Source organism: Crotalus tigris, unplaced genomic scaffold (genome assembly GCF_016545835.1).
Source record: "Crotalus tigris isolate CLP2741 ecotype Arizona unplaced genomic scaffold, ASM1654583v1 scf7180000017772.1543713, whole genome shotgun sequence".
Classification (NCBI taxonomy): Eukaryota; Metazoa; Chordata; class Lepidosauria; order Squamata; family Viperidae; genus Crotalus; species Crotalus tigris.
Window position 1 is genome coordinate 207,554 of NW_024096623.1, and position 11,324 is coordinate 218,877.

Here is an 11,324-nt window from a genome sequence, read left to right on the forward strand (position 1 = left end):
GATGAACACTGCTTCACTTCACTAACCTTTTTAGCAAAAACTCAGAGATGCAGTTGATTCCATTTGCCACTATCACCTATACACTTCAATAAACCATACTGTTGAGTCCGTGGCGGGAAGCAGACACGAGAAGCAGTTGAAGTTCTCAGTTTTCTTTATTCTGCGTTCAGCTTACAAGTAGATGGCTTCAGCAGCTCCCAAAACCTCCCAACTTCTTATATAGACATTTCCCGGGTAAATGCGATACTTTTTCCGCGCCAGCACCCGCGCATGCGCACGGCGCTGGTGACAGCCTGTCTGGTCCCGGGCAGCTTTGCACCTGCCCGGGACTGCCTGCAAACGCCCGAGCCGTTTGCAAGGCTCGGGACATAACACCCCTTTCCCCCGGGCTAAAACTACTACCAACATATAATCATTTATTTTATGCAGTGTTCTGCTTCTCAGTGCTCCTATCGTTACCTGGCTTTTGTTTAGCCAGCAATGTTATGTAATCCTCTAAGTATTTAGGAGACTTCTTTGCTCTCTGTGACCTTCTCAGCTCTGGGTTACTAGCATGAGTTCCCTGACTGGAGGGAGATGTGAGCCTGTTCTCCTTATTTTGCCTTGGTGCCTTCCAAGGACTGTGCCCCGCTGCCTGGCCTGCTTGCTCGCCCACCGGGCTCGTCAGGCCAGGGCTTCTGTCACTTTGTGACCTGGTTGACCTGCCTAGCTGTAGACCCTCGGGCCCCTTGAAGTGATAGCCACTGCTGGGCGTCTCTGTTGAACCTCCTAGGTCCATCCAAGACCTGTCAGGAGGCTGTCCATTCCCTGAACCCCGTTCTGTGTCCGGGCTTGTGTGGGTTTCTGTACTTTCCCAAAACTCAGTTACTCCCTGATTTGGGCTAGAGGTGTTGTAGTCGGGACTTGGTTCCTCGACCACCTCCCTGTATGTTTGACCCCCTGTAGGATTTGGGGTAAGGTCAGGCCAACCTTGGGAATTGTGTGCCAGCTCTCTTGCGGGGAATGATTTGTTGGGATGCCCCCGGGTATCCTCCGTGACTGGAGTGCTGTGTGATGTGTGTGGAAAGTGAGTATGCCCCCGGGGTGACTCCCTGGCTGGAGTAGGCGTGGATGCCTGGTAATTAGGTAGGCTCATAGAATTCTTGTTCGGAGCTCTCGCGGAACCCTGGGATGGGCCGTTTGTAGCTCCATCAGTGGAGATGGGCAGCAGCTCGTGCCCTTCCCTTTGCTCCAAAGGGTCCCCCTCCCCCCTGGAAAAGACCCAGGAGTCTCATCTGAAAAGTCCCGCCGAGGGCGGAGTTGGTCGATGTGCCGACGCAGGACACGACCGTTGTCCAGGGCAACCTCGTAGGAGAGAGGACCTGTGACCCTGGAAATAGAAGCGGGGACCCATGTATGACCAGGCCCGTAATTGCGAGCCCAAACCGGGGCACCCACAAGTAGTTGTCTAGGTGCCCTAGGATGTGAGGTAGATGAAGGCAGTCTGTCCGGATGCAACCGGTCAAGTTTAGTAGTAAGTTGACGCCCCCAACGAAGTTCAGCTGGGCTTCTCCCTGTAGAAGTGGACGGTGTGGTGCGATAAGAAAGGAGAAAGTCAGCCAACCTGTGATGCCAGTCCCCGTAGGTGAGTCTTTTCAATGCGTCCTTTGTGATGCGCACCATATGTTCAGCCATACCGTTGGTGGACGGGTGGAAGGGTGCAGACGTGGCATGACGAATCATGTTTGCCTGTAAGAAAGCTTGGAATTCGGAGGAAGTGAATTGAGGGCCGTTGTCGGACACAATGACATCTGGCAGCCCGTGTGCAGCAAAAATCCCCCTCAGTACCTGAATAGTCTTTGCAGTGGTGGTGGATGAGACAGGTACAACCTCAAGCCATTTCGAATGGCTGTCAACAAGGACCAAGAAGAACTGGCCCTGAAAGGGTCCAGCGTAGTCAATGTGCACCCTAGACCATGGGGACTGTGTTTCCTCCCATCTATGCACGGGAGCTTGGGGCATCTCTGGGCGAGATCGTTGGCACAGGTGGCATGCATGCACCTTAGCCTCAATATCTTTATCTAAACCAGGCCACCACAAGGGCTGCGCGCAAGAGCCTTCATACGAACAATGCCAGGATGACCCTCGTGGAGGGATTCTAAGACCCTAGTCCTCATTGAGGTGGGAATGACAACTCTGTTTCCCCAAAGCAGACAACCCTGAGAAAGGGACAGCTCGTTCCTTTTGGACCAGAAACTCTGAAACTCAGGACTAGGGCAGTGCTCAGGCGAACCAGACAAAACCCAGGAACGGACACGTGAAAGTGTGTGATCTGTACCTGATTCAGCGGCAACATCCCTGGCACTAAGAGGGAGCTCGGGCAAGGCTTGGATTGATAGAATGTTGACAGCTGGTGCAGGGTCAGCTTCTACTACTGGCAGAGGTAATCTACTGAGGCCATCAGCATGGCCCATTTCTTTTCCAGGCTTGTGGAGTAAGGAAAAATCATATGCAGACAAAAAGATAGACCACCTAAGCATTCTAGGGGAAATGATTTGGGGAGTCTGCTTACGTGTGGTAAACAGTCCCAGCAGAGGCTTATGGTCAGTGAAGACCGTGAAGTGCCTGCCATATAGAAAGTCATGGAATTTTTTAATTCCAGCAACAACAGCCAGAGCCTCCCTGTCTATCTGAGCGTAGTTGCGCTCAGCAGAAGACAATGTTCTGGAGTAATATGCAACAGGAACCTGAGTTCCATCAGACCTGAGGTGGCTCAGGACAGCTCCAACCCCGTAAGGGGACGCATCACAAGCGATGCACACAGGAAGAGACTCGTTGAAATGTGCAAGTACACTGTTAGAAGTGAGCAAAGCCTTGACTTTGTTAAAACAACCCTCATGCGTTTGTGACCACTGCCACACAGCTTGCTTGTCTAGTAGCCTGTGAAGAGGCTCAGCTACACTAGATTTTTGTGGAAGAAAAGAATTATAAAAATTCAGGAGGCCCAGGAAGGCCTGAAGTTCGGCCTTGGACTTTGGCCTAGGTGCTTCTAAAATAGCAGTCAGTTTGGATTCAGCAGGGTGAATCCCAGCAGCATCAATTTTGAACCCCAGAAATTCAGTAGAAGGCACCCCAATCATGCATTTGTCTTTTTTGAGCTTGAGGCCTGATTTCCTGAATCTTAACAGAACAGCTCTTAGCCTTTCAGCTAGAATGTGTGTGGAGTCTCCTGCAATTAAGACATCATCAAAGTAGGGGCAAACCCCCGGTATGCCCCGCAGTGTGTTTTCCATTACGCTTTGGAAAATCCCAGGAGCGACATTCACTCCAAACTGCAGCCTTTTTACCTTAAAGGCTCCCCTGTGGGTCACAATAGTCTGAGCTATAGCAGCATCATCATCAACAGGCAGCTGTTGATACGCTTGAGCTAGGTCAAGCTTTGCAAAAACGCGCCCCCCCCCTTGAGGGAGGCCAGAATATGACTGACCACAGGAACAGGATAGGCATGTTGCTGCAATGCCTTATTCAGAGTGCATTTGTAGTCAGCACAAATGCGAATGTCCCCATTTGCCTTTAGAGGCGTGACAATGGGGGTCTCCCAAGGACTGGAATCAACAGGTTCTAGGATTCCCTGTTGGATCAGTTTGTCTAACTCAGTGTCAATTTTACTCTTTAAAGCAAAAGGGACCCTTCTTGCTTTAATTCTAATGGGAGTGACAGTGGGATCTAGCTTTAAGGACACAGGAGGTCCTTTGAACGTGCCCAGCTGGGGGCTGAAAACATCTGCAAATTCTTTGCAAACTTCCTGTAGGTCGAGTGTTTGTAGGCTGTTGAGCCCTGTGACGTGTATTCCCAAGGCCTCAAACCAATCGAGTCCTATGAGACTCGTTCGTTCACCCCCTACTACTAATAAGTCTAGTGGACCTTCAAAACTCTTGTATTGCACGTTAAGGGTGGCCTCCCCCTTAACACACACTCTTGAATTTTGAAAATCTGTTAACACAATGTCAGAAGGCCTTAACTTGGCCTGAGTTCCACTACCGGAACAAATCTTCCTAAATGTATGCAAGGAGATAATTGAAAAGGCAGACCCTGTGTCTAGTTCCATAGATAATGGAACCCCTTGTAGCTTCACCTTGAGTGACAGCTTTTTCTTAATGGGCTTGTGTGTGCCTGTCCTAAGGATGCTTCTTCGCGAAGCGCAAAACCCTACCCTATTCTGGCTGGGGAATCTGGTACCTTTCAGGCGCAGTTCTTCCTGAGGTTGTACCTTTCGTCGGCCCAGACACACAGCTGCAATGTGTCCTTGTTTGCCGCATGCCCGGCAGGTAGCGGAGCGGAACTTGCAGTCGGTTCTCCTGTGGCGACCTCCACAGCCGATGCACTTGAGCGGAGCTGAAGAGCTTCCCTTCTGTTTTTCTTCCTTCGTGGGGTGGAGATGGTCGACTTCCTCGTCCGGATCCTCCTCAGAGTTTCTTTTGACGTCTTCCTGGTGCACGGATGCAACCTCTGGACTGTTTCTGATCGGCCGCATGTTCTTGACAGCGCCGCCTGCTGCTTCTTCTGCGGTGACTTCCCTTAAGGCATCTTGGTAGGACAATTCTTCTTTAGCGAAAAGTCTCTGTTGTAGATCTCGATGCCTTAACCCGCACACGAATCGGTCCCTCAGTCGTTCTTCGAGGTCTTTGAACTCGCAGTGCTTGGCGGCCTTCCGTAATGCGGCGATGAATTCTTTGGCCGACTCACCGGGCCATTGATCCCTCTGCTCGAAGGTGTGGCGCCATGCGATGACGGACATCTTGGGGTGGAAGTGCTCCTTCAGTAGCTTCTTCAGATCTGCGTAGCTTACAGACTCTACTGGAACAGGTGCTGCAAGGTTTTCTGCGATGTCGAAGGCGTCTTGGCCGCAAACACAAAGCAGGGTGGCAGCCTTCAAGCTCTCTTCCCTCACTTGGTTTGCCTTGAAGTAGTTCTCCACCCTGGCTACGTATGACTCCCACCGCTCTGGATGTGAGACGTCGAATTCCGAAAGCCTTCCGATTTTTGCCATCTTCAGGAGACGGGTCTATCAGCCAGCCTACCCCCGAATGCGCACTGGATTGGCGGGTAGCTGCCGAGTCGACGCCGTTCCGCCGCTCAGGACTCACTTGGGTAAGCTTACACTTCTTCCTTTCCAGGCGGTGTAAGGCAATCCCACCTTCGTCGCCAGTGTTGAGTCCGTGGCGGGAAGCAGACACGAGAAGCAGTTGAAGTTCTCAGTTTTCTTTATTCTGCGTTCAGCTTACAAGTAGATGGCTTCAGCAGCTCCCAAAACCTCCCAACTTCTTATATAGACATTTCCCGGGTAAATGCGATACTTTTCCCGCGCCAGCACCCGCGCATGCGCACGGCGCTGGCGACAGCCTGTCTGGTCGCGGGCAGCTTTTCACCTGCCCGGGACTGCCTGCAAACGCCCGAGCCGTTTGCAAGGCTCGGGACATAACACATACTGTTTTGTCTAAGAAAGAAATCTGTGGAGATTTATTTTTCTTGCAAGTCATCATAACACTATATAATAAGGGGTGTCTGCCCTGCTGGACATCAGTTCCAGAACTAAAATGCCATTTCCATTATGAAAAGCTTGGGTGTCCATGTGAGTGTATATACGAATGATTTATTTACTGTCTAAACTATAATTGGAAAATATAGTGGCAATTTCATTTTAAAGAGCTTTCCCAAAGAACATTAGTTTGTAGTGGTCCTACAGCTGCAGATACTCCCTGCAGTACATTTTGGGGCTTTGTTAAGCTAAAGGAAGGGGGAGAGAGCATATTTTATTATGAGAATAGAATAATATTTAACCAGAAAGCATTCATTTTCAGACATCTGTTTTTAAAAATATCTGTCAAGTTACAGTATGTAGAGAAATAAAATGAGCATGCGGGAATATTAAAACCAGGATTGAAAGAATTCAATCAAAATACTGTTAAGGGTAGGGGATTGGTTTTATTTTGTGACTCCAGACTTGGACAAAGAGTGAAGTGGAAATATTACATGTACAGAAAGTAGGAAATAATGGAAAATGAGAAACTAAGTGCTTGAAAGAAAGCCCATATGAATACTGCTTGATCAGCATATGAATCAGCTCTTTTGATTTCTGAAATCAAATTTTGCATATAAGGTGTATCTACTTAGTTAACCTATCTGTCCAATCACTAACATATAAATTCAAATCATTCTTATAAATACAAGTTCCAGTGCATAAAGGCCAGGAATCAAGAGGTTTTTTTTTAATAAAAAAGAATGATAAGAATGATAATGGCAGCTGCAAGGTAGAAGGGAGGGAAAGATAGAGTTGTAAAAACAAAGGTAGGATACAAATGAATAAAATAAAAATAAATGAATATAAAAAAGAATAGATCAGAAATATTTGCAATGCAAACTAAGAAATATGTGACTCTGAAAATACTGTTTAAGTCTAACTCCCAAAATCCATCATCATTATGTGCCATGTCGATTATAGCTCAAGAAAGGCCACATATTATTCACTCCTTACACAAACTATTTGTGTTGGAGGAAACAGAGATAATTATTTAAAATAAATCCAACAAAATTCAGTAATGCAAACAATATACTCAGCTTTAAATGTGTTTCACCAAATTTCTACCATGAAAATTTACTGAAAATTTATTTGTATTCAAGTTTCATAATTTAATTTTCATTTTCCCTCCATACACATTTTTTTGTAATCACAGTTCAAACTAAAAACTGAAAAACCCCAGTCTGAAAAATGATTTTCTTCACATTCAAATAGAGAACATTTAATTAAGCCAGCTTACATCAACCTGCAAACCAAATGAAAGTCTTTGAAATCCTTAGTTTTAAATAATATAAATTATGTCTCCAAAAGATGGAAGCAGTATACACAGTGGAAACTTTTTGTTATAAGATCACATTCTGTTGTATCATATTTTGACCATGAGTAGCTTGATGAAGGTAAGAATATCACTCAAACAGCTAGTTATTTTACACAGTAATTTCACTATCCTTAAAATTAAGACATGGTTAATAATTTATAAGTAAAAATATATAAGAAAAATGTTCAAAGCAATACTTTATAAAACAAAAATGAGATGATATTCCCTAATGAGAATCTGTTTTTTTTATTTAGAAGCTTATTCAATCATCCTTGCCAGCATTCTCATTCCTTCTTTCTGCCAAGCTTCATATCACATTGAAATAGCAAATTATCTACCCCATTCTCTGAGACTCTTCATTGCTCATCACTGGATTGGGCACAAATATCTCATATACACATCACACACATATATTGACATGCTGCTTTACTTCTGCAAAAGAGCTGCAAGCATTACAAGGAAAACCATCCACACCTACTCTAGAATTAAGATACAGATCATAATTAGCCAGCTAACACAGAAGTACAAAATGTATAACTTCTAAGTGGTATGCTAAATGGAAATATAGTTTCAAGGCTCCCCCAAGAATTTTAACCTACTTATGTTTTGGAAATAAATAAGTGACATATTTATTTAGATGTAATAATTTGTCTAAACCTTGTGGCTAACAATGTACAATTATTGTATATTATTTATTGTATTTATATAACAATATATAAAATATAAAGTGGAGCAAGTAAAGAAACTATGCAATATAGTGCAACCAAAGCTATAAGCAAAACTCTAAGACATAATAAAATATAGATACCAGGCCCAGATAATATCCTTACCCTGCTCTTCAAGACCTTTATCTGTCCTGGTGGTTTCCCTATTCTACTTGCTCTTCAGAAAAAGGGAAGAACAACCCTTAGAAAATAGGATATCTTTTGACTTTATCTATAGTAAGTCCTATAAACCTGAAAAAAGAATCTCATTGTTCTAAGAATCAAAAAAGACTTCATTCTACATTGGGGAAGGAATTTTGATTCAGACAAGTCTTCCTTCCCCCTTTTCTAATTATTCCCAAAATCTCCAAACACAGAAGTCTTGTTGGCTACTGTAGCCTACTACTTAACTCTTATTTCCTCAGAATCCATTTCTTTGTTTTAATGAAGTAAGTGCACCGACACTTTGATCAATTCAACAATGGTATAGATTGCAAATAGCTTCTAGTTTCTGCAATTTAAAAATAATTTCTCTTGATTCTTCTGGGAGAAAGCTTTATATAAACCCAAGACTTTTATTTTTCTATCTCATCTATCATCTCATTTTCAGCCATATTTGATTACAAAAGGGGAAACTTTTAAAAAATGAGAGGACTGGTAAAAAATAAATGGAAAATAACAGGATAACATTTCTTCATTGTGCTTCAAGTGATTTAAAGCTACAGTAATGAAAGCTCAGCTGGAATGTATTGTACAGTGAAGAAAAGGGTCAACCAAGTCCAGGATAACAGCCCTTTCTAATAATGTCCACAAAGTTACAAAAATTAGAAAGTCAAAATGGAAATCCTTTTCTAATCAGAGGAACAAAAATCAGCAGAAAAGATGTTAGGTGATAACAAACAGTTTTTGCCTGGCTGAGCCAGTCCAGCAGGGTAAAGATGCTGCATGCTAGTGCCAGATGAATGGAAGGTAGGTAATGTGATGCCAATGTTCAAAGAGTCCCAGGACAATTCCAGAAAATAGTAATTCAGTCACCTTAATATCTGTTCTAGGCAAATGGATAAAAACCATAATCAAAGAAAAAGCCTTGCTGAAAAAATGTCAGTGAAAATTCCACAAATGTAAATCTTTCACCAGAGTATTTTAAGAGCATCCACATCAATGTGGAGGAGGTGGCATTGTCTAGTGGCTAAGGCACCCGGCTAGAAACCAGGAGATTATGAATTTTAGTCGTGTTTTAGGCATGAAACCAGGCTGAATGATTTTGGGTTCATGTGATGGAATGTATTCTGGAATCCCAGGAGGGAGGGTGTGCATTCTAGAGGAGAAAGAGGCAGTTCAGTTCAGATAATCTGTATGAGAGAAGGAGGGTGAAGATGGCCCCACCGTAATAGTTCTCAGACTATATGCTTGTTGTAGATAGTAGTGCACTTCAGTTGGCAAGATTCTGTCTTATAAGTATGGAAAAATAAAAAAAAAATCTGTTTGGAAGAATCACCATGTGTCTTTCTTGTGTTTTGAAGCCTGACAACCAGTCATTCTCTCTCAGTCCAACTCACCCTACAGGGTTGTTCTTGTGGTGAAAATAGAGGAGAAAAGAATAAGGTATTCACCATGAGTTATTTATCAAAATAATAAAGGTGAGATAAAAAAATGTCCTAAAAAGTCTTTGAAAAAAATTATCTTTAAAGATTCTTGATTAAAATTACAGATCATTGAATAAAAGAATCTATTATTTTATGAACTGCTTGGTTGTTAAAAAAAGAGAAAGCAAAGAATTGGAATAAATGGACAATTTTCTCATGGAGGAAGTAAAAAATGGAGTCAATGATCCATGTAAACACTCTTAATTTAGGGAAAACTGCGAGATGAATGCCACTATATTATTTGGGTGTTGAATCCAAAAGTGATTGTGAAGATTACAAATGTGATTCAATTTAGGATGAAGAGATATATATGTGAACAAAATTCCTAACTTTTGTAAGTATACTGATGAGATAACTTTAGCTAACCAGGAAAAAAGATTATGGATCATAGTGAGTAGTCCAATTTTTGTAAAAAAATAAATTCAGTGTGTGGTAGCTGTAAAAAAAGGCAACATCCATGCGGGGATCATTAGAAAAGTGACTGTCAATATTGCAAATTTTAAAGAAGTCTATGTGATGTTTTGATAAGGAATACTATATACAGTTCTAATCATCATGTCTGAAAGATAAAATGTTTGGGGCTCTCTAATTTGAAACAAGGTTACTTGCATGGCATAGAGAAAGTGTGGAACAAAAAGGTTTGGTCTATCTCTCAAAACATTAAGTTCAAATATCATTCAGTTAAACTAATTGGGCAGAGATTTAGAACAGATGAAAAAAATGCTTTTTCACATAGCACAGTATTGTGTGAATTACTATTTGCAGTATATTTCACAAGTTAATTCCACAGCAGTGGAAGCACCACCAACTGTTTTATATGCTTTGTATGACATTTTTGTGGGACCTCCCCCCTCCCAAATAATTAAATTTGTGACACCCACCATTGTGAAAAATGAAGCTTTAGTCTAATCCAGCAAAGCTCTTCTTACGTTATTACATTCTGATGATTAAGACAAGTTTAGAATGACAGAGTTGACAAAATGAAATAGTCACATGTATATTTGCCAGTAATGTAATATGCAAGGAACCTTTATTGCAGTCATTAACCAGCACATATCAAATCATGAAATAAATATACCTATATATCTTTAGGTTAGACCTGTAGGATTAAGATAAATAAATGGAAATATAAGGAATTTTGACTGAAAAGATTATTAGCAATATAGAACATTAAGACTAATAAGTCAGACAAATATAACAAATATAAGAGTAAGCTTAGAAATCAAATTAACAAATTAAAGTGCCACTAATTAAAACAATAAAATCAATAATATATAATACATGCTGTTTCTGATCAAATCACTGTAATAAAATTAGTAAAATTATCATGGATAATATCCACAGAGATAGTGATGACACATAAAGATCAGTGCAACTATTCAGTTATCAGAAATTGTGCAGCGTCACCTCTTCTATAGTCTAGATCAGGGGTGTCAAACTGCCAGCCCACAGGCCGGATGCGTCATGCCAAAACCGCGTCCACCCCATTGCCAGCAATGGGAAAAAAGTCACAATACATCGTGACACGTCACGTGACATCGCAAGTTTGACACCCGTGGTCTAGATGAATGTCAGCAAAGCCTGGGTACTCTTCAAGTTTTTTCCTTCCTTACTAACATGTCTTATTTTGCTTTCATTTTTCCTTTCTTAAGAAAAATGTTACCATAAATATTAGTGATTCCTGACAGAATCCCAGACGTGACATTGTTAGAAAAATAAAAGTTATAATGTAAATAACATTTTTATGTAAATTACTCACAGACATGATTGATAGGATGGATTAAATATGGAGGCAGGCAATCTGATAATTCAACAGATGTTTAAACTCTAACTTCACATCTTTCATTATTATCCATAGTCAAACTGGCAATGGCTAAATAAAATTGATCTTCAAACTATCTGAGTTGCACAAGAGTAGCTACATCTTGATTAAAGCATTTCTGGAATATAATGTTGTCCACAATTGCTTGGACATACAGTATATGTAGACAGAGAGAGGGGTTGAGGGAACAGAATAGGAAATGTGCTCACATATGTCCACTTAAACAATCATAGTCTATCAAAGACTCATCTTACAAAATGAGTTGTATCTTTAACTC

The 11,324-nt window shown here is 41.9% G+C and overlaps 1 pseudogene; it reads right to left on the reverse strand.

The window, feature by feature from the left end:
- Positions 1-1,305: 1,305 nt before the first annotated feature.
- On the reverse strand, positions 1,306-3,718 carry LOC120307265 (annotated as a pseudogene).
- Between the last annotated feature and the right edge of the window lie 7,606 nt (positions 3,719-11,324).